The sequence below is a fragment of the Quercus lobata genome, chromosome 12, assembly GCF_001633185.2.
Source record: "Quercus lobata isolate SW786 chromosome 12, ValleyOak3.0 Primary Assembly, whole genome shotgun sequence".
Taxonomy (NCBI): domain Eukaryota; kingdom Viridiplantae; phylum Streptophyta; class Magnoliopsida; order Fagales; family Fagaceae; genus Quercus; species Quercus lobata.
In genome coordinates, this window is record NC_044915.1 from 29,888,412 (window position 1) to 29,911,156 (window position 22,745).

Below are 22,745 nucleotides of genomic sequence, written 5' to 3' on the forward strand. Positions count from 1 at the left end.
TAAAATGCAAAATTATTTTAGAAGCCAATATTAATGATGTAGCATTGCCAACTCTTAATATTAATATCCCAATTTTTTAAAATCCTCAAACAAAGTTTTGAAAACTTCATTAGTGTGATTTTCAGTTGCATCCAAAAGTATGGGTTTATCATATTGGTGAGTTGGTCAACATGATAAAATCAATATATTAATTCCAATTACCCAAAATCTAGAGATCCGAAGTCCTCTTCTTTTTTTATTTTTTTCTTTGAAAATGTTAGAATATCATATTGTAACTTTCAATTTTTTTGGTTCATATTATTTCCTTCTTAACTTAAATATTTATGGTAATAAAATGCAATTGTTTTTCCTACCATGATTTTTTTTTTTAATAAAGCATGTCACTTGAAATTTTTTTGGTTCATGCTATGGCCCCCCCTAGGTTCAAATCCTAGTTCCGTCCCTGGTTAACAGATGCTTCCTTGACAGTAGATTGATCAGTCTCCATAGGCATGTTCGGGTCTGCATTACTGTGAATGAAAAATGCTGAAGGCTGAGGTGATGGTAGGGTGACGGAGTGACCATTAAGCATGAGAATTATTGATGCCATAGTGGGTCTGTCAGTTGGATCCTTTTGAACACATAGTAAACTAATTTGGATGCATCTAAGTACTTCCTCCACTGAATTTGAATCTCGCAAAGTCGAGTCCAGCAATTCGAGGGGCCGCCCATCCCTCCAATGTATCCAAGCCTTCACATTTTATGATTAAGTAGCGTTAGAAAGTCTCGTTACATGACTTAGTAGGAGATGATATTGGCATTAAGAAAGGGAAGCAAGTTACACTATTGGTACTACATATAAAAATAAATTTCACTATTTGGTTTATACTCACATAGCTCGAGGTCCTCTGCACCTTTTGATTCAAAGCTACTGTACAGAAGATGCCATGCACAGAAGATTCTTTGTGCATGGCATATTCTTGAGACATGTAACCACTACAAACCGACACCACAAACATGATGGTGTCACTAAAAGGCAATAAGAAACTTTATGACTTATGCTGTTTAGTTCAAAGTATAAAGATGACATTTTATTTTATTTTATTTAAATCTCACCGATTTATTTGTTGGTGATGATTAAATGAATTAATTAATACTAGTGATGTAACGGAGAAGAAAAGACTTTGAACATACTAAGTCCCCACAATTCTGCTTGCATTCTTTTGAGTTTGCTCAACTTCAAGAATCTTAGCCATGCCAAAATCTGAAATTTTTGGATTCATTTATGCATCTAACAATATGCTACTTGCTTTCAAATCACGATGTATAATTTTAAGTTGAGAATCTTCATGAAGATATTGAATTCCTCGAGCAATCCCTCCTATTATCTTGTATCGTTTTGACCAATCTAGTTGCCCTTGTTTTTTGGGTTCTACAAGTTCATCAAAAGAAAATATTTAATCATAAAAAGATAATAACAAATTCAAATCAATTAAGAATGACCTATTACACAATTCTATTTACATAAGAACATTGGATGTATGTTTAAATGGACAAACTGTGTATAAAATAGTCGAGATTTTTATTGGGCATAAATTCAAAGATGAGCATCTTTTCTTCTCCTTGGAAGTAGAATCCCAATAACCCTACTAAATTTTTGTGTTGAAGCTTGGCTACTAGTTCAACCTCATTCTTAAATTGTTCCACTCCCTGTCCACAGCTTTTCCATAACCTCTTTACAGCTATCTCTTCTCCATTAGAAAGTGTATCCTAATAATATATATGTAATTTATAAAATCTTAACCTAAAAAGATTTAAGTATTTGCTCATAGTTTGTACTCTATAAATTTGCTATATATACTTGATGAATACATAAATAGAGAGGTCGTCCATCAATATTGACGACGGTCAACACATCTTGCCTGCTAATGGGAAAAATGGTAACAGACACATTAAAGGCGGAAATAAACTCCATTAAACCCTTTAATATTTCGGAAACGGCAGAAAAGCCATTACAATGGCTATAATGAGCTGTATGGATGTTACAAGCCCCTATTCACTGAGGGCTTTGCTGCAATCAATGCCATAAATCACTCAGCTGCAATAGGAAAACGCATTAACATAGGGTTAGGCTATATAAAGTCACCTAGGTCAGGTAAAGGAACTCTAAGACAACATTCGATTACAGAACATATACTAGAGTTTATCTGACTTAAGTATCAAAGGGTATTTGGCTAGCGTCACCCTGATGTCCTTTCTTTCAATCCTTTGTCTTTTCAACAGGTATCAAAGTTCGTTCATTGGCATCAACGAGGAGCATACTGACGATGTCACATTTAAGCTTCATCAGTTTGGCGTCATCTGTGGGAAACCCAACAAGTCATTCTATCCCTACCAACAAAGCTCCTTAACACCAATGGAATCAGTTACAATAGCACCCCTAGATCCGGTAGTAATGGCTCAACAGATTCAAGCTCTAATTGCAAATGATGTGTAGGAGCTAATGAAATAGAATGAAGAGTTGAAGCGTTGAGCACGTCTTGAGGGCAGTAATACTTCCCTTCAGCGACACAACCGCAACAAACACGATGAAGAAGTTAGCAACCCCAAGAACAATAGGCGAAAGGATGCTTCCGAGTACACTGAGCAATCCATGCATGGTAATGATCATATGATGAAAAGCCTAATGAGGGAATTGGACAAGTTGAAGAACGCCATAAAGGGGAAGACAGCAATGAATCTCAACAACATGCTCAAGCGAACAAATTCACCCTTCACCGCTAGTGTTTTGGAATGCCTTCTGCCTCCAAAGTTTCGTTTCCCGCAACTAGAGTTCTATGATGGCATGAAAGACCCTCTTGATCATATAAGGGCTTTCAAGACAATTCTAAACCTCCAACAAATTTTGGATGAAGTCATATGTAGGTCCTTTCCCGCTACACTCAGGGGAGTTGCTAAGGTGTGGTTCAGTAAACTACCAGCATCGTCAATTGTGAACTTTAAACAGCTCAGTGATTCGGTTGTTCAGCATTTCATTGGAGGGTAGCACCATTAAAGGCCAACCTCTTACTTGTTGACTATAAGGCAGCAGGAAGGTGAAAGCTTGAGGGATTATATGAAGCGCTTCAATAAAGCTGTTCTAGAGATTGATTAGTTCGACGACCAGGTAATCATGATGACCTTTTAAGCTGGACTCAATAATCCCGATCTCATCTTTTCATTGGGAAAGACACCCCCAACTTCTATGACAGATCTGTTGTTCAAGGCTCAGAAGTACATGAATGGAAAGGATGCCTTGACTGCAAAGGGATTGACTAGCAAATGGAAAAAGGAAGAAGCCAATGACTCCCAGGGTAAGAAGAAGGATCAAAAAGAGCATTCATTAGAAACTAAGGCTAGTAAGAGTAGCCTGGAGATTCTAAAGAAGAAGTTGAACTTCACCCCATTGGTAATGCCAGCAGACAAGATCCTAATGCAAATCAAGGATGAGCCCGACCTGAAGTGGCCAAAGCCGTTAAGCACGTCCTCTAGGAAATGAGATGCAAAGAAATACTGTCGCTTCCACAAGGATCACGGCCATTACACTGATGAATGTCGTGATTTGAAGGAACAAATTGAGGAGTTAATCCAAAGGGGAAAACTTCAGAGGTTTGTTAAAAGAGATCACCAATCTCGACCAAAGATGGAAGATAAGTCTCATGACGACAATAGGGATGATGGACGAGGTCATCCAAAGCAGGCTGTAAGGGAAATAAGGACAATAACAAGTGGACTAGTATCCGAAAGGTCATATAAGTCCTTGAGGAGGGCGTATCAAAGATAGATTAACAGCATCCACATCAAGCATCCCTTTGCAAAGTATTGGCGTTCAGAGAATGAGGACATAACTTTCTCTGAACGAGATGCTAATGGGATCAAGCAGCCACATGACAACCCCCTCGTCATCATGTTAGAAATCGAAGGCTTCAACATGAGAAGGGTATTGGTTGACAATGGAAGCTCGGCGGACATCATGTACATGATGGCATACCAACAACTAAGGTTGGACCCTAAACGGCGGCCTTTCAAGTCACCTTTGGTCAGTTTCAGTGGAGACCGTATCTATCCGAAAGGTATCACTTGGTTATCAGTCACAGCAGGGACGCATCTAGCTCAGGTGACAAAACAAGTGGGTTTTTTAATCGTTGGTTGTCCATCATCATACAATATGATCCTTGGATGACCAACATTAAATCGACTCAGAGCTGTAACCTCGACCTACTGCCTCAAGTTAAAGTTCCTAACCCCACATAGGATTGGAGAAATACGCAGAGACCAGCTGCTAGCCCATGAATGCTATCAAGCAGTGTTAGCCTCCAAAGAAAATCATGCCTGGATGGTCGACGAGGAGTTTGAAAAGCCTGTTAAGGATTTGGAAGATGTAGAGCTAGTAGAGGGAGATCCTTCAAAAGTCACCAAAGTCGAAGAGGGACTTAAACCACCACTAAAAGAAGAAATGGTGGAATTCCTAAAAAAGAACCTAGATATTTTCGCTTGAACTCATGAGGATATGCCAGGCATAGACAATAGGGTGATAGAGCATCGATTGAATGTCGACCCAACAAAAAAGCCTATCCAACAAAAACGAAGGGTTTTCACCCCCGAAAGGAATAAGGCCATCATGGAAGAAATGGAGACGCTCTTAACTGCTGGTTTTATCCGAGAAGTCTTCTATCCCAAGTGGCTTGCCAATGTCGTCATGGTCAAGAAGTCCAACGGGAAATGGTGAATGTGCATCGATTTTACAAAACTCAACAACAGTTGCCCGAAAGACAGCTTCCCTCTCCTAAGAATTGATCAGCTCGTGGATTCCAGAACTGGCCATGAATTGCTAACTTTCATGGATGCGTTTTTAGGCAATAATCAAATTCGCATGAACAAAGAAGATTAGGAGAAAACAGTATTCGTCACTAGTCAGGCGCTGTACTGCGACGAAGTCATGCCGTTCGACTTGAAAAATGTAGGGGCTACCTACCAGAGATTGGTGAATCACATGTTCAACAAACATATTGGACGAAATATGGAGGTTTATGTGGACGACATGCTCGTCAAAAGCAAAAGGGCAGAGTCACACTTAGACGATCTTAGAAAGACTTTTGACACTCTAAGGAAGTATCAAATGAGACTAAACCTGGCAAAGTGTGTATTTGGGGCCTCGACGAGCAAGTTTCTGGGGTTCATGGTTTCCCAACAAGGAATCGAGGCTAACCTGGAGAAAGTTAAGGCCATACTTGGCATGACCTCGCCAAGAAATGTGTAAGAAGTACAGAGGCTGACTAGGCGGATCGCAGCCCTGAACAGGTTCGTCTCCAAGGCCATAAATAAGTGCCTACCATTTTTTAAAACATTGAAGCAAGCTTTCCAGTGGACAGAAGAGTGTAAAGCAGCTTTCCAGACCCTCGAGGAGTATTTGTCTAAACCTTCACTCCTAAGTTCGTCCGTCGAAGGAGAAGACCTGTTTCTTTATTTGGCTGTATCACAAACAACCGTAAGCTTGGCACTAATCCATGAAGAGCACAAAATTCAGAGGCCTGTTTATTATACAAACCAGGCCTTTCAGGGTGCCGAGGCAAGATACCCAAGGATAGAGAAAATGGCTTTTGCTCTAATTGTTGCATCTAGGAAGCTTCGTTCGCACTTCCAAGCTCATACCATCTTTGTCATGATGGACCAACCCATTCGGAAAGCCATGAGCAAGCCAAACGTTGCATGGAGAATGGTTCAATGGGCTATGGAGTTGAGTCAATTTGATATCGACTACAAACCTCTGATGGCTATCAAAGCTCAAGCATTAGCTGACTTCGTCGCCGAGTTCACCGTGATGGATCAAGACCCAGAGGTCGATTACTGGACAATATACATGGATGGCTCGTCAGCTGCAGGTGTTGGAGGTGTAGATGTGATTCTTTATCTCTTGAGAAAGACATCCTCAAGTACAGGGTCTAGCTTCAGTTTCCAGCAACAAATAATGAAGCAGAATATGAAGCAGTATTTACAAGTTTGAGGGTAGCAAAGGCCCTAGGAATCAGAAACTTGAAGTTGAATACAGAATCAAAGCTAGTGGTGGGGCAAATAACAAAGGAGTATGAAACGAAGGAAGACAGGATGAAAAGGTACTTAAAACTGACCAGTCAGTTAATTTCTAATTTTGATGATGTCAAGATTAGCTAGGTACCAAAAGAGGAGAATTTCAAAGCAGACGAAGTGGCTAGACTAGCCTCGACTAACAATGATATAGGACGACCCGGGCTATACATGGAAATGCAAATCATCCCAAGCATCGAAGGGTTAGATGTAATCTATGTCCAATCAAAAGTCAGCTGGATGGACCCAATACTCACTTACATCAGAGATGGAACACTCCTGCCAAACCCTTTAAAGGCCAGGAAGATCAAAGTAAGGTCGTCCAAATTCACAATCCTAAATGACGAGCTATACAAAAGAAGGTTTACCCAACCCTACTTGAAGTGCTTGGATTTCGAGGATGCCGCATACGTGTTGCGTGAGATCCATGAAGGTGTTTGTGGAAATCACTCAAGCCCACGCTCACTCGTGGGGAAAGTAGTCCGAGTAGGATATTTTTGGCCGACCATGCAGAAGGATGCCGCCCAGGTTGTCTAGAGGTGTGACAAGTGCCAGTGGTTTGGAAATGTCCAGCATGTCCCAGTTGAGCACATGACGAACATTTCGTCACCATGGCCATTCTCAACGTGGGGAATTGATATTGTAGGTCCCCTATCACCAGGTAAAAAGCAAGTCAAATTTTTGGTTGCGTTATTGATTATTTTCACAAAGTGGGTGGAAGTAGAGTCTCTGGCAGTAATCACAAAAGACAAGATACAGCACTTCATCTAGGAAAACAACGTCTATCGGTTTGGGATTCCAAGGGTAATCATCTCTGACAACAAACAATAGTTTAATAGTAACAAGTTCAAAGATTTCTGTGAGGAGCTGGGGATCATAAATCATTATTCCTCCCCCGGACACCCACAAGCCAATGGCTAGACCGAAGTCACAAATCGAACTTTGCTTAAGCTAATCAAAACTCAATTTGAGGGGGTAAAAGGAGCATGGCCTGAAGAGCTTCCAGGAGTCCTATTGGCCTACCAACGACTACAAGGACACCGATAGGAGAAACATCTTTCAAGCTAGCATTTGGAACTGAAGTAGTGATTCCTATCAAAGTTGGGATGTCAAGTCTCAGACGGAATGACAAGCATAGCAATGACGAGGGACTAAAACTCGCTCTAGATTGCTTAACCGAGGTCAGGGATGATGCAGCTCAAAGGCTAGCTCTATACCATGAAAGGATGACAAAGTACCACAACCAAAGGGTGAAGCTGAAAAGATCCAATCCTGGAGACATGGTCTTATGGAAGGTTTCACAAGCCACTAAGGACCCAACCCAAGGAAAGCTAGGCCCCAATTTGGAAGGTCCGTACAAAGTCGTCCGTTATTCAAGAAGAGGGAGTTATTACTTAGAAGATATGGACGGGAAACCTTTTTGTCATCCTTGGAATGCAAAACACCTCAAGAAGTACTACCACTAAAGGTGTTTGTGGAAATCACTCAAGCCCACGCTCACTCGTGGGGAAAGTAGTCCGAGTAGGATATTTTTGGCCGACCATGCAGAAGGATGCCGCCCAGGTTGTCTAGAGGTGTGACAAGTGCCAGTGGTTTGGAAATGTCCAGCATGTCCCAGTTGAGCACATGACGAACATTTCGTCACCATGGCCGTTCTCAACGTGGGGAATTGATATTGTAGGTCCCCTATCACCAGGTAAAAAGCAAGTCAAATTTTTGGTTGCGTTATTGATTATTTTCACAAAGTGGGTGGAAGTAGAGTCTCTGGCAGTAATCACAAAAGACAAGATACAGCACTTCATCTAGGAAAACAACGTCTATCGGTTTGGGATTCCAAGGGTAATTATCTCTGACAACAAACAATAGTTTAATAGTAACAAGTTCAAAGATTTCTGTGAGGAGCTGGGGATCATAAATCATTATTCCTCCCCCGGACACCCACAAGCCAATGGCTAGACTGAAGTCACAAATCGAACTTTGCTTAAGCTAATCAAAACTCAATTTGAGGGGGTAAAAGGAGCATGGCCTGAAGAGCTTCCAGGAGTCCTATTGGCCTACCAACGACTACAAGGACACCGATAGGAGAAACATCTTTCAAGCTAGCATTTGGAACTGAAGTAGTGATTCCTATCAAAGTTGGGATGTCAAGTCTCAGACGGAATGACAAGCATAGCAATGACGAGGGACTAAAACTCGCTCTAGATTGCTTAACCGAGGTCAGGGATGATGCAGCTCAAAGGCTAGCTCTATACCATGAAAGGATGACAAAGTACCACAACCAAAGGGTGAAGCTGAAAAGATCCAATCCTGGAGACATGGTCTTATGGAAGGTTTCACAAGCCACTAAGGACCCAACCCAAGGAAAGCTAGGCCCCAATTTGGAAGGTCCGTACAAAGTCGTCCGTTATTCAAGAAGAGGGAGTTATTACTTAGAAGATATGGACGGGAAACCTTTTTGTCATCCTTGGAATGCAAAACACCTCAAGAAGTACTACCACTAAAGGTGCCAACATCAATGAGTTCCAGTACTTGGAATATCTCGTCTTACTCACCAACAGATAAGTGAGACTTTATCGTTTTCATACATGAATTTTGTTTCCTTTTCAGCATTTTCCTTTTCAGCAAGGATGAATAAAGTAAATAAGGCATCTTCAAGCCATTTCTTTCCAATGACTAGATCTTGAATATCCTATGATAAAAAGCTTGGTTTGTAAAAGTGACAAGTTAAAATCATAAACATCCATGATAAAAATTTCGTCCACAAAACGAGTTAAAATCATAAGCATCCATGATAAAAAAATCCGCCCACAAAGTGACGAGTTAAAATCATAAGCATCCATGATAAAAATTCTGCCCACAAAGTGACGAGTAAGCATCCGTGATAAAAACTCCGTCCACAAAGCGACGAGTTTAAATCATGAACATTCGCAAAAAATACTCCATCCATAAAATGACGAGTTCAGGTCATGAAACATTCGTGATAAAAACTCTGTTCATAAAGCAATAAGTTCAAATCATAACATACATGGTAGAAATCATATCTACAAAAAGACGAGCACAAATCATGTTATCCATGCCAAAGACTTTATCTGCAAGTGACGAGCCTAAAACATGATAAGGGCTTTATTCAGACAAGCAAGTAAATATATACATGTGTATAAAGTTTCATGCATTCATAAATGCAAAAAATGATATAGACTCCATAGACAAGTCTAGAATCATGAAGAATAAAACTATGAGTCAAAAGTGCAGAATCTTCTACGGATAGATCTTGTCCTGTTCAACAAAGTTCAGCATAAAGAAACTTGATTGGAATGCACATTCAAGGGGAATTGTTAAATCTCTAAATGAGATAAGTAGATAAGTAAAAGCCTCAAAACCAAGAGGCAGCAAATGTTCTGTTAAATCTCTAACAAGATAAGCAGTTATATAAAATCCCCAAAACAAGGGGGCAGCCAATGTTTTCCAAAAAGAAGAAAAGAAGAGAAATCATTCAACAGGTAGGAGCAGCAGCGACGTCCTTCTGGCTTGTGTCTGAGCTCCCAACTTCAGCAATGTCTGTCCCTCCAACAACAACAATGGCAGTTGTTTCCTCTTTTTTCTTGGTGCCATCTGTGGGAATTTCAATGTTAATCTTCTCAAAATCAAGGTTAGAAAAATCCACGACCAAGGTGTGGTGCTTCATTGTCCATCTCCGCAAGAGCTCAAAACCCTTAAAATACTGAATGAATTAGAGATTTGAAAACTGCTCAGACTACATGAACTTCTGGACAACCTTGTCCTTCTTTACATCAGTTCTCAGAGGAGCAGCTTGGATCTCTTTGTCTTTCTGGGCAATGAGTGCTTTCTCTACACACAAGGCTTCACTAAGTTCCTTAACCTTCTTGTTTGCCTTGTTTGTTTCATCCATGGCAACAATCAAATCCTTCCTCAACTTTGAGCTTTCTGCTTCGACAGATTCCAACTTGGAGTTGACCACCACGATCTTTTCTTTAGTAGTCAGGTAATCCGTTGTTAAGTGCAAAGACTCCCCGAGGACCTGGGAAGGATGAGAAGTTAAAGCCATGTATGCACGCATGTACATACATGTAGGTACAAAAGGATGCTATGGAAGGAAAATGGACATACCTACACCAACTTGTGAATATGCGACTAACTACCTCATAAGAAAGAATAGACGTCAAGCCCTTAAGTTCGTCCTTCGCAACCACATTATAAGCACGACCAAGAGTAGTAGCCGGGTTATCCCAAATGCTCTTCCCAGCTTTGCCTTTACCTTTAGAGCAAGTGATGGGGGGAGTAAAAGTCGTAACTTCCAAGGACGGAGTTGGAGAAGACAGAGTGATCTGAATGGATGGGAGAATAATAGTATCACCTTTTTCATCACTTAGCTTCCATTTCTTCGAATCCGCAGCAAGGTTAGATAGAGGTTCATTCTTCATCCCTCTGATGCGAGTGTATTTCTCCTTGCTATACCTGGTGGCCATCTCTGCTAACGAAAAAGAAAAAAGGGGAGGACAAGTAACTATATGAAATGGCAAAGAGACTTACAGAGACGAATTTATTTCAAGAGTTAAAAGGAAGAATTTACTCTTCTCTTCTCAGTGAATTTTTTCCAACACGTACTTTGAAGGTTCAGGTCCTAGACAACAGTCAAATAAATGACGAGGATCAACTAGGTCGACAAAGTCTTCGATCTCGTGAGCAAAGGCGAGAGTTGCATAAACTCGGTTACGATGCTGGTCTTCTAACTCAAGACGATCAAGAACTACAAAGATCAGGAGATAAACAGTGTTAGGCAAACAATAGTGATATAATAGAAAAGCTAAGAAGGACGATGAAAGTACGCACCAAGTGCAAGGACTTCCCATTTCTGCAGTAATCTTAGGACTCCCCCCTAAAAGTCGTCAATCACGGTTTCCCAACCAGTTCGTCCAATCACAAAAGGACAACGGGAACCCAAAGACGACCCTAGACTTTCTATCCCAAGGCAAGAGCTCAAAATACCCATGATGGGTGGAAGGTTTCAAACAGCACAAATGTAAAAACTCATTCAATGGTATCATCTCTCCCTTACGGGCAAACACCTAGATCGACATACAACTTATAATCATCCTCCAAGCATTGGGAACAAGTTGACCAGCGACAATTTAGAAATTATGAATAAGTTGCATAATGAACGGGTGGATGGGAAAACATAGACCGCACAGGAAATCTGCTTCATAAAAGCACACTTCCTCGTGGGCAAAGCTACAAGCCTTTTCACTAGACTAGGGTAAACGAATGTAGGTGCCTTTGGGAAATTGAAAATTTTTCCTAAACCCAGTCAGATGACTCTCTTTCAAGTAACAAGTCTCGAAAAGGGCATGCAAAGGGGGCGAAGAAGAGGATGAGGGCAATGCTGACGCAGCGGTATCAACCACTTTACTCAGAGATTCAGCATTAGACGATAATCCTATCTCTAACTCACTCGACCTAACATCATCTTCCCTATACTCTATGATGGCCATTTCTAAATGTTGCTTAATCAAGGAATGGCAAATCAAGGGATAAAGGGAGAGTAGAATAGGTTTGAGTGGAGTAAAACGAGACACAAACAGACCGACTTAGGGGGGCCTACTAGAAGAATATTCCAGAAAAACTCCTAGTTTGGCAAAGAAAAAAGAAATCGAGGGACACTCCTATCTAAAGAAATTAAAATCAACCATCAAGCAAACATGGAGAAGGACCTTACCAGAAAAGAAGTTTGAAATTTGAAAATCCTCCAAAGCTTCAAACACAAAGAAAATAAGGCTAAGGGAGAGGAAACGATTTTTTCTAAAAAAGGAGAAGCTGAAATTAAGGCGCGCCAAAATTGAGAAAAACTCACACACGCCGCAAATAGAACAAGGGCACATGTTCGTCATCTGGCAAGGAAATCGAATCACATTTATTGCAAAAGGGAAAACTTCGAAAAATGAAGAGATACGAACCTTCGCCTTTGATCATATCCCAATCCTCGTCCATAGCATAAGACGAGAATGGAATAGGGGGGTAACTGACAATACATAAATAATGAGGTCGTCCATCAATATCGACGATCATCAACACATCTTGCCTGCTAATGGGAAAAATGGTAGTAGACACATTAAAAGCATAAATAAACTCCATTAAAACCTTTAATGGTTCGGAAACGGCAAAACAGCCATTACAATGGCTATAATGAGCTGTCTAGGTGTTACAAGCCCCTATTCACTAAGGGCTTTGCTGCAATCAATGCCATAAATCACTTAGTTGCAACGAGAAAATGCATTAACTCAGGGTTAAGCTATATAAAGCCACCTAGGTCAGATAAAGGAACTCTAAGACAACATTGGATTACAGAACATATTCTAGAGTTTATCCAACTTAAGCATTGGAGGGTATTTGGCTAGTGCCACCCCGGTGTTCTTTCTTTCAATCCTTTGTCTTTTCAATAGGTATCAAAGTTCGTTCATTGGCGCCGACGAGGAGCATACTAATGATGTCATATTTGAGCTTCTTCAATACTTATTTTGATTTCTACAATTAAAAAAAATGGAAAATTAGAAGAAAATTAAGAAATGACTTTTGATTTTGTACCTTGTAAACTTCACCAAATCCACCTTTACCAAGCTTGTTGTTATCCGAGAATTTGTTTGTGACGGCTTCAATTTTTTGAAAATCAAATTGCCAGGTATCGATAGGTGTTATTTCACTTTTATCTATACATCCAAGAAAAAATTAAAACATAAGAGATTGCTTTATAAGGAGCAATGTGTGAAGATATGATGATACGTAATTTTTTTAATGAAAAAATAAAAGACCATGTAAGGATGATGACTCGTGACAACCCTACTTAAACATGACTATAATAACTCTATTATTTTGAAAAATCAATGAATGAGAGGCCTAAAAAATAATGGAACCTCACTCAAGAGTTGAGATTTTATATATTATCAATTTATTCTTGTTGTTTTTCTAATAAATTACCAAACACCCTAAAAGCTTAACAAACTAAATAAAGAAAAATACACTAATTTATATAATATTTTAACACTCCCCCACATATGTATTAAAATTTAATGCTAAGTGCTAGTGCACACTGTAAAATAAACATTGCTCAAAAAAAGTTTTAAAGAAAAAAAAAAAAAAAAAAAAAAAAAAAAGCCCTCATGTGTAGCTAAAGATACCACCTTAATAATTGATTTCATCATGTGGACTTCCGATTTTTTTTTTTTTTGATTAACAACCTTCGAATTTAAATGAGAGTGATAAGAACACTTGCATATATACCATGATAAATTAGGACATCATCGGATTTCTTAAGACTCGTCATTTACAGCATCGAACTTCTTTCTTGCTCTCCTCCTTAGGAAACAGTAGGACAGAATAAGTAGCACCACAGAGGCAGCAACTGGAACAATAATGACGATTATTGTTACCGCTGAGATTTTTCTTTTTCCTGCATAAAAAATATCATGTCTCATTGACATGCTATACATATACTAAAATAGTCAACAGGAAGTTAATCAATTCCTTCTCATTTTTAAATTATGAATTGATTCATTAGGAACTGAACAATTTAAATACTAACAAAGTTTCTTTCCCCCTCTTTATTGGGAAAGAGTTTAAAAAAAAAAAAAAAACTCTTACAAGTTTGTCATATCCATTTATACATGAAATTAGTCTTTATCTTTCTTAAGAAATACTCAAATAATTCAATAAAACAAGGAATTCTCCGATAATTATGCTAGATCAAATATACTTGATGGCCGATCCAAAACCTACTATTCAACCTAGTCATAAGTAACATAAAACAGGGACAATTGGAAAATTATTGTCATTAGCCAAATAAATTATGGATTTGGGATTAGAATGGAACAAATTATACATTAAGGAATTTGGATCTTCAAAAAAGAAAAAAGAAAAAAAGAACAATAATAAATAAAATAGAATAAACTAAATTTGTTCAACTCCTCCATAAAACAATTGCTTATTTTCTGGTCTATTGTGTATGTAAATATCTATATCACTATGAATAGGGCTCCCACCCTAAAATTTTCCTATATTGTAACCCACTAGTTTGACTTTGCCCCTAGCTAACTTTCCCAATCCTAAAAAGAGATATCATTTACACCAAAATCATACGGAACATAAAATATACATATCGCAATAATAACTAAATAAAAATACACAACAATGAATATCATAATTTTTTTTTTTCCTAACAGTTTGTTGTTTAAGGAACAAATTATGATTTGAATAATATTATTTTTATATAAACCCAACCAAACACTACTTTTGCTATACATAATTACAAACCGTCAATTTCACAATTATAAAAGAAAAGGTTGTAAAATTTATTAGGAAAATAAACATTGCGGCTAAAAGAAAATGAATTAACACAACTTTTGTGCCAAAACTTTCACCAAAATCTTGACATGACTAACTGCGAGTGATAAATAAATAAAAAAGTAAATCTATATATATATGAAAATTATAAGCTATTAGAGCATCCACAGCAGTGGAGCTAAATTTTTAGCAATTAGCTCCATCAAAAGTTACTTTACCTATTTTACCTACACACATGCTACAGCAGTGGATCTATTTTAGCTTTCAACATAATAAAATAATATAAACATCACAATAAAATATTATAACCACTACAATAAAATAATATATTCCACTACCAAAAAAATATTACACCACCAACCTCAACCACCTCTACCATCAACCATAGGCACAACCACCACCAACACCACCACCACCACCACCACTACTAGCAGTCCACAGCAAAAAAAAAAAAAAAAAAACCCACAACGAGCACAAGCCCACTGCCACAAACACAAACACAAGCCCACTTGCCTACAACAGATCGGAAAACACAAACACAAACCCACATCCGCACTGGGCATGAGATAGCAGAGAGAAGGTGGAGCTTGGAGGTTCGGCCTTTGAGGTGGAGAACGCAAAGAGTGGTTGGTGCTGGGCTGGACTTCGGTCGGCGCTGGGCAGAAACAAAGTGTAAGGAGTGGTCGGCGTTGGGCTGAGTTTCGGTCGGCGCTGGGCTGGGCTTCGATCAGCGCTGGGCAGAAACAAAGTGTGAGGAGTGGTCGGCGCTAGGCTGGGCTTTGGTCGGCACTGGGCTTCGGAGCAACGAACTGAGTAGAAAGGCACGGTCTGATTAAAATGGAGGACTGGAAGAGGAAGAAAGAAGAGAAGCCGGAGAGAGAGAAAGAAAAAGAAAAAGGAAAAAATATTTTTTTAATAGAAGAGGAGAGAGAAATTTAATAAAATAATATTTTTTCTTTTAGCTGTTATGAACAGTGCACATCTATTTATAGATGTGCACTGTAGCAATGGAGCTAAATTTTAGCATTATAGCATTATAGCTACACTACTGCAAATGCTCTTATGCATAGTTTGTCATGTCAAAGTTATAACAAAAATTGTGTCATAAAAGTTGTGATCTATATAATAACTAATAGCCGAAACGTTTGACTTTTCGTTAACCATTCCTCATTCCGCCATGTGGTTACATAAATTGCTGACACGTTCGCTTTAAAACACTAAACAGTTGTATCTTTTTGGTAGTTTGCTTATTTAGTTTCAGTGGGGATCTACTTATTATTGTTTATATAAGCTGTTTACTTTTTGTTTTTTTCTTTCCGTTTTTCCGTTTTCTTTTCTTTTTTTTTCTCCTCTGCAAGAACAAACCCAGCGAAGGTTGTGGGTGAAAAACAGAGTATCCTTGACGCTACTGCTATCGGTAACAAAATAGCCAATAGAGACAAAATAGCCATAGAGAGAAGGGTTTTTTTTTTTTCGAAAGTAACAGTAAAACTCCACAACCCAGACCCACCATTAGTCCTTATCTCCCACAAAAGCACGATAAAGTTTTAAAACAAATCTCTCTTCTCATCTCATGCTAACATCTTCCCCCAAACCTGAAACTCACCCTTTCCTTACCCCAAATTCAAAACCCAAAACTCAGATCCTCCCACTGCAGCTGCTGCCACCATGGATCACCACCATTGCGTTGATTTCTCTCTGCCTCTCCGTCATCGCCTAACCCAGCCCATCATATTCTATGTCGGAAATTATTTTAAGGTAATTAAAACATGTTTTTGTCTCTCCTTAATTTCTATATATTGCTCTCTCTCTATCCGCTGCATTTGTTCATGGAATTTTGTTGGTTTGTGGCTGTTGGTTGCTTTGAATTTAAGTTTTTTTCTTTGCAGATTTCCACGTCTTCTTCTTCTTCCTTTGTTGTCAAAGCTATTATATTTTCTATTTTTAGATTTTATTTTTCCCTTTTTTTTGGTATGCAATTTTTATTGGATTTTTGGTTTCTTGGGATTCTTCTATTTGGTTTCAAGTATGGGTTTGTTTTAGTTTGATATATGTTGTTTTTCTCATCTTCATTTTACATTGGTTTGGATTTTCTTTTTCCCTTTTTTTGGTTATGCAATTTTTATTGGATTTTTGGTTTCCTGGGATTCTTTTATTTGATTTTAGTTCTGGGTTTGTTTTGGTTTGATATATAGTGTCATTGTCGTCTTCATTTACATTGGTTTTCCCTTTTTATAAATTATTATAGTCTCTGGGTTTTCTTATATGATAGCCTGCGAAATGGTATGTTGAGGCTTCCATTATTTTGGATTTCGTTGGCATTTTTTATTTATTTGAAGGTTGGGGTTGGCTAGTATAGTTGCTTGAGATTGCTGAACATGTGTTTCATAAAATGCCCAGGTGTTTGTTCTTTGTTAGTGTTGGTAGTAATGGTTGTAATAAATGCATTTTTTGTTCATGAAATATTTTAATCAAAAATACATTGGTACCTACAAAACTCTCATTCCATGTTTTCAATTTTTAGGCACAAAGGAGCTTGCGCAGGCCTTGAGAGAGAAAAAAGAATCCTTGGTTATATCGAGGCTGGTGTTGCTGCAACTTGGTACTCTATTTTTTTTAAAAAAAAATTCTCTCTTTTATAGAGTCTTTTGGAAGTTTTGGAATGATTCATGACAATTGTACTACTATTTTAAAGTAGAGTAAAAGATCATTCTCATTGATTGTAAAAGCATATTCTAGGAGGTAAACATTACCGGTAAGTTTATAATCTTTTAAATATGATTTAGGGTTTGGGGATAGCAATAAGCATAAGCCTACCCTGTGCCTTTTTTATTTTTTTTATGCTAATCAGCCTTGCCTTAACTCTGTTTTATATGTCCTACGTATAAACATTTAATAATTAAAGATACTAATGACAATCTCGATTTCTTTGTAATTTGTTGCTGGGAAGAGGTCAAATTTATTTTTGTTAGTTCTGTAGTTTTGGGGAGGAGTTGGTGTTAGGTTGGTGTGTGTATATATTGGAGTTTTTGTTTAATTTTTTTGGCGTACACTACTACATGGATACAACTTAAATTCTTTAATCTAACCATGGTTGTTGGTGACCATCTCCTTCAAAATCTCTCTCTTTCAATTCATGGTTGGTGATGTCTAGAATTTGTATTGCAACTCAAGACTGTTGGTAAGTTGATGTTAAGTTTAGTAGTTAGATAATTATACTAGTGTGCTGATTTTGAGTGTTGTGCATCTTGGTTTTAATTGCTACTGGTTATTGACTACTTTTTGTTATGTATCAATCATAAGTTATGATGATATGAAAAATATTCTGTTTGTACCCAACGACCGGAAAAAAATATGTTTGGCCAAGTCATTGCTATCTACGTTAAAGGATGAAGACACTCTTAGATGTCAGTTCTGCTAAATAGTCAATGTACTTAATTAGTAGATTTGATTTCAATTGCCAGATTTTCAATTGATATAGAAATTATGGAAGGATGGATTGTTTTTCTTTTCAAATTTTTTTATAATAAAAGCCTTATGGTCAAAGCACAGTTTGTCAATGTTACTTTCAACTTTCAAGTATTCAAATTTAGATAGGTGCTTGGTAGAACTTTATTTCTAAGGTATTTAATTCAATGCATTGAATAGTCTTTTTTCTTCTTTTCTTTTTCCAAATAATGCAGTAGCCTGATATTTATACTGATATTTTCAATGCTTCGTTCTTTGCTCTCTTTTTATTTTGAAAAAGTTTTTCCTGGGCTGAATGAGTTGTCTACTCTATTAAGGTTATAACTGAAACATTATATAGCACTTACATCCATTCAAACGCCTACGTAAAGCTTTTCATGAATCATTCTTCTTTTTTCCTTGCTTTAGCCTCTTTTTCTATTTGCTAAGATAGAGTAAATTTGTGGTTTGGTAACAGTACTTGCAGCATACAATGAGAATTACTATAGTTCACAATCGAATAAGTTTCACTATAGTTCACAAATGAGTTTCTTTTGGAACATGTGACTCCTCCTGCCAACGGTTTGAAGCCATGTCATATTTGTAATGCATTAAAGATAGAAAGCAAATGGCTGTTCCTAAGCAGATCAAATGAACATGAATGGATTTGGGTGAACATGGCTTATGATTTGGGTGAACATGGCTTATGAACCTAATTAATAGTTTAAATTTTAAAATTAAAAAGTTTTAAAAAAAACTTATTTTGCAAGTCCTCGCTTTTTTGGATAAAGAGCTGCATACTTAACTGTGTCAACTCCAGGTCTGTTAACAATTACTATAATTTTTTTCAATTATGCTGCTACTACAATTATTATAATTCTTTTCAATTACAGTATGAAATTGAAACTTTGAAATTTTTTTGCCTATTTGTTGTTGGTGCTTCTAACTACTGGAAAATTTCATTTATTGTTGTTTTCGTTATCAACCTGTTCTATTGCCAGGCTTACAAAAAAACACTTTAAAGCTTTTTTTTTTTTTTTTCAATTTATTGGAAATATTGATAAGTAGTTCTTTAAATTTGTGTTTCATACATTTTATTGAGGATATTTAAGATTTAATCCTTCATTTTATTTTAAACTTAAGTTTGATTTCTATTTTTCATTAAGTAATTTAATGTTTCATCTTTATACAAAATAGTTTTCCCGTGCATTGCACGGGTTAGCGACTAGTTATATAAGAATTCAAAAATTAAGAAGAGAAAATATATAGACATAAATAAAAATAAAAATTAACAAAAACTTTTACATCCAAAACTAATACTAGTTTAGTGATGGGTTCAAATAAGAACCAAGAAAAACTTGGAAACTCAATTATTTTGAAAAATATTGTAAAATTTTGTTTATGTGTAGCATTACTTAATTAAAAATAAAAGCTCTATGACTCATTAATTATCGAGAAAAGGAAAAGCAATCAAAGTCCAGTATAAGGAACCTAGAATTGGAGGTGGAAGAGCTAGTGTAAGAGCACTAGCATTGGGGGGTGTAAACACCCCCCAATTGCTGTTTTAGCCATTGAGAACCCAAAAAAGAGCTCCAACCTGGTATGTAAATCTTAAAAATTTTACAACCCGTGAACAGCAGGTACTTATATTTAGTTATTTACAACCTACTTTTCATAAGTTTGTAAACAAAATAATAACAATTTATTCTCTCTCTCTCTCACTTTTCTTTGACTCCTCAACACTTCTCCCTCAGTCTCTCTCAATCTCCATATCACTCCTCTCTCAACTCTCCGTTGTGATTTTAGGTAGGATCTTTTATTCTCTCTTCTCTCATTTCTCCATGTTCTAATGGTGGTGGATTGGTGAGGTTGAGGTTGGCTGTTTCTAAGGTGGATGGGTTGGCCGCTGTGGGTCTAGGTTTGCTATCGTGGGTGTGGGTTTGGGTTTGCCGTGGGTCTAGTTTGCTGCCGTGGGTTTAGGTTTGCTGCCGTAGGTGTGGGTTTGGGTTTATCGTGGGTCTAAGTTTGGGTTTGTCGCAATGGGTTGTAGGGACTGTGGGTTGCGGTTTTTTTTTTTTTTTTTTTTTTTTTTTTTTTTTTGTTGTGGTGTTGATGGTCGAAGAGGGTGGTGTTCTTCAAATTTTTAGTGGTGGTGGCTGGTTGGTTGGTTGGTTCGGTGGTATGGGTTTGTGGTGAGTGGTGGAGTGGTGGATGGGTTTGTTGTTTTGTGTTTGTGATTGGTGGTGTTTGTTGATTGTGGCTGTGGGTTTGCCACTGGGGTCTAGGTTTTGCTTGCTGTGGGTTTGGGTTTTGCTCACGGTGGTGGGGACCATTGGTTGCTGCATTTGGTGTTGATTGTGCTAATGGTGGATTGGTGCTATAGTCTCTCCACTTTTTTTTTTTTTTTTTTTTTTTTTTGTGGGTGGATTATGGGTTGCTGGTGGTGGTGTCAGGTGTGTGTAGTGCAACGGTGGTGGTTTCATTAGTTTTGTGGTGGTTCTTGTATAGAAAGAATGAGAGAGAAAGAATAAATAAAAATAAAGAAATGGTAAATAAAAAATAAAAAAGAATATTTAATTTAAGTGGTGAAAGAATAGAAATTGAGATGTAGGATGTATTATAAAATTAGTTGATATAATAAATAAAGTAACTTTTTAAATTATAAAATAAATACCAATTTACAAACCCGGATGCTAATGCTCTAAAGTGGGAGAGGTGTGGCATTTAACATCAGGTAAAAAAGGTACAGTTCGTACCTAACATTACAACTACGAAACATTACTCTTCCCCCTTGCTTTCCACCACAACATATTGGAAGACGATTTATCGCTGCTTGAAGACACCTATTGCAATCGGTGCTGGACAAGTCCGCTGTACACTGTACAAGGCTGTACAGTGTTTGAAACGCAGACAGTCACTTCTTTGGTCCCAAACTTCTTAACACCGATTGGAAAATCTGAGGCCTGAGCTGCCAACTCAGTCATCGTGGTGTTCACCAGCCTATTAAGCTGGTCCTGGTTAGAAATATTCTGAGTGTTCAACGAGGATATTCTAGGCATTACGTCCACAGTAGAGAAAATAGACTCGTTTGAGTAACGCATCATGCACTCGTCGTACCAAATCGCAGCAACCTTTTCTCTAGAGCACTTGTTGGCAACATCTTTGGTTGCTGCAGCCACACATCCTCGGCAGATTTCCGGCGTGATGTCGCCGCAGCAGAGAAAGAGGTTGTAGAGAGGGTTGGAGGAGTTTTGGCCACTGGTGGTGTTGTAGAATTCCAGGTTGCTGTGTGTGGCGCTGGAAAAGAGTAAAGAGAGGAGGGAGTTGAGACTTGATTTGTAGAGGCTATTGGCGCTGAAAGTGGTATTGGCACAGAAGTGGTATAGGTAATTTGCACCGGGTGCGGCTGTCATGGGGTTGAGGAAACTTAGTATGGAAAAGAACACAAGGGCAATGGAGGAATTCAAGGTCAAGGAAGTCATTTTGATAAATCAAGTCTCTTCCTCTTTGGTTCTTTGTTACTCTTACCAAATTTTGTGTTTATATTGATGTGATGACTGGTGAGTATTGATAAGATTTAGTTAGGCTTCGTTTGAGAATTCATAAGGGAATAGAATAGAATGGAATGAAATGATTATTAGGGAATGTAAATGAATGAAATGTATTTAAGTAAGGAAAATGAATAAAAAAAATGGAATAGAATAAAATTAAGTAACCTTGATTGGATGTTTTAAAATTAAGAAATGAAAATGAATGGAATGTAAGTAATCTTGTTTAGGAGTAATATATGGAGGGAATGGAATGAAATCATTTTATGACAATATTACTATTATACTCCTATTTTAAAATAAAAGCTTGAATATATAGGGGTATTTTGGGAGTTTTAGTAAAAAAAATCATTAAATCTAATTTCATTCCCTCCCATTCCTCACAATTTTGGGAGGAATAAAAATTTAAGGTTTTAAGAAAATAGAGAGGAATAAGCATTCTTTCCTACCCAATTCATTTCCTTTCACTTAAACTCTCAAATAAGGGAATAGACTTTCTATTCCCTCTATTAAAACTTCCAAACAAGGGAATAGAAGAATATCCTAAAATTATTCTTTTTGTTTATTTTTATTCTATTCTATTCTCTCCACCCAAACGAGGTCTTAGTGTCCACTTGTTGAAGTTCAAAGTCAGATTGTTTGGTTTATTGATAAGATATTTAAATATTTTAGTACGGCCAAAAGCTTTGTAATTCAAGACATCTTTTATTGTTCTTAACATTATTTAAACCATACTCATTAAATGTGATATTGACATAAATTTTAACTTTTAAGATTGAGTTAAATAAATCACAAATTTTAAACCATATAGAAAATGTTTTTTGGAAATGTATTTCTTCTATCCATACTCCATATCTCTTATTGGTAAGATTGATTTTGATTTAAAAATTAAAATCAATAAAAATATAAAATTAATATTACACATGAGAAATTATACATATGTTTAACACTATCAATAATAACAGTAGCAATAGTAGATAAAATAATACACTTAATAATATAAGAAGGTGACACCATATACCTTATAACTAAGGGCAGTATCTTTTTCTTTTCTTTTTTCCTTTTTTTAAGAGAAAAATCTTGGTTTAACTTCAATTCCTTAATATCCAAATTCAATTCCTTAATATTCATATTGTTGTAATTATTAAATTATTAAAAATAAATAATAAACATAAGAAGGCCGAGACAAAAAATATAATTTTAGACCAAACCGAGTGGAGTAGGAAAAAAAAGAATGGAATGATAAAAAATATAGGCAAATATTCACATTTGGTTCTTACATTTTGGGCATATTCT

At 37.3% G+C, this 22,745-nt stretch overlaps 1 pseudogene; it reads right to left on the minus strand.

Annotated features, from left to right (window-relative positions):
* Positions 1-430: 430 nt before the first annotated feature.
* On the minus strand, positions 431-21,383 carry LOC115970517 (annotated as a pseudogene).
* Between the last annotated feature and the right edge of the window lie 1,362 nt (positions 21,384-22,745).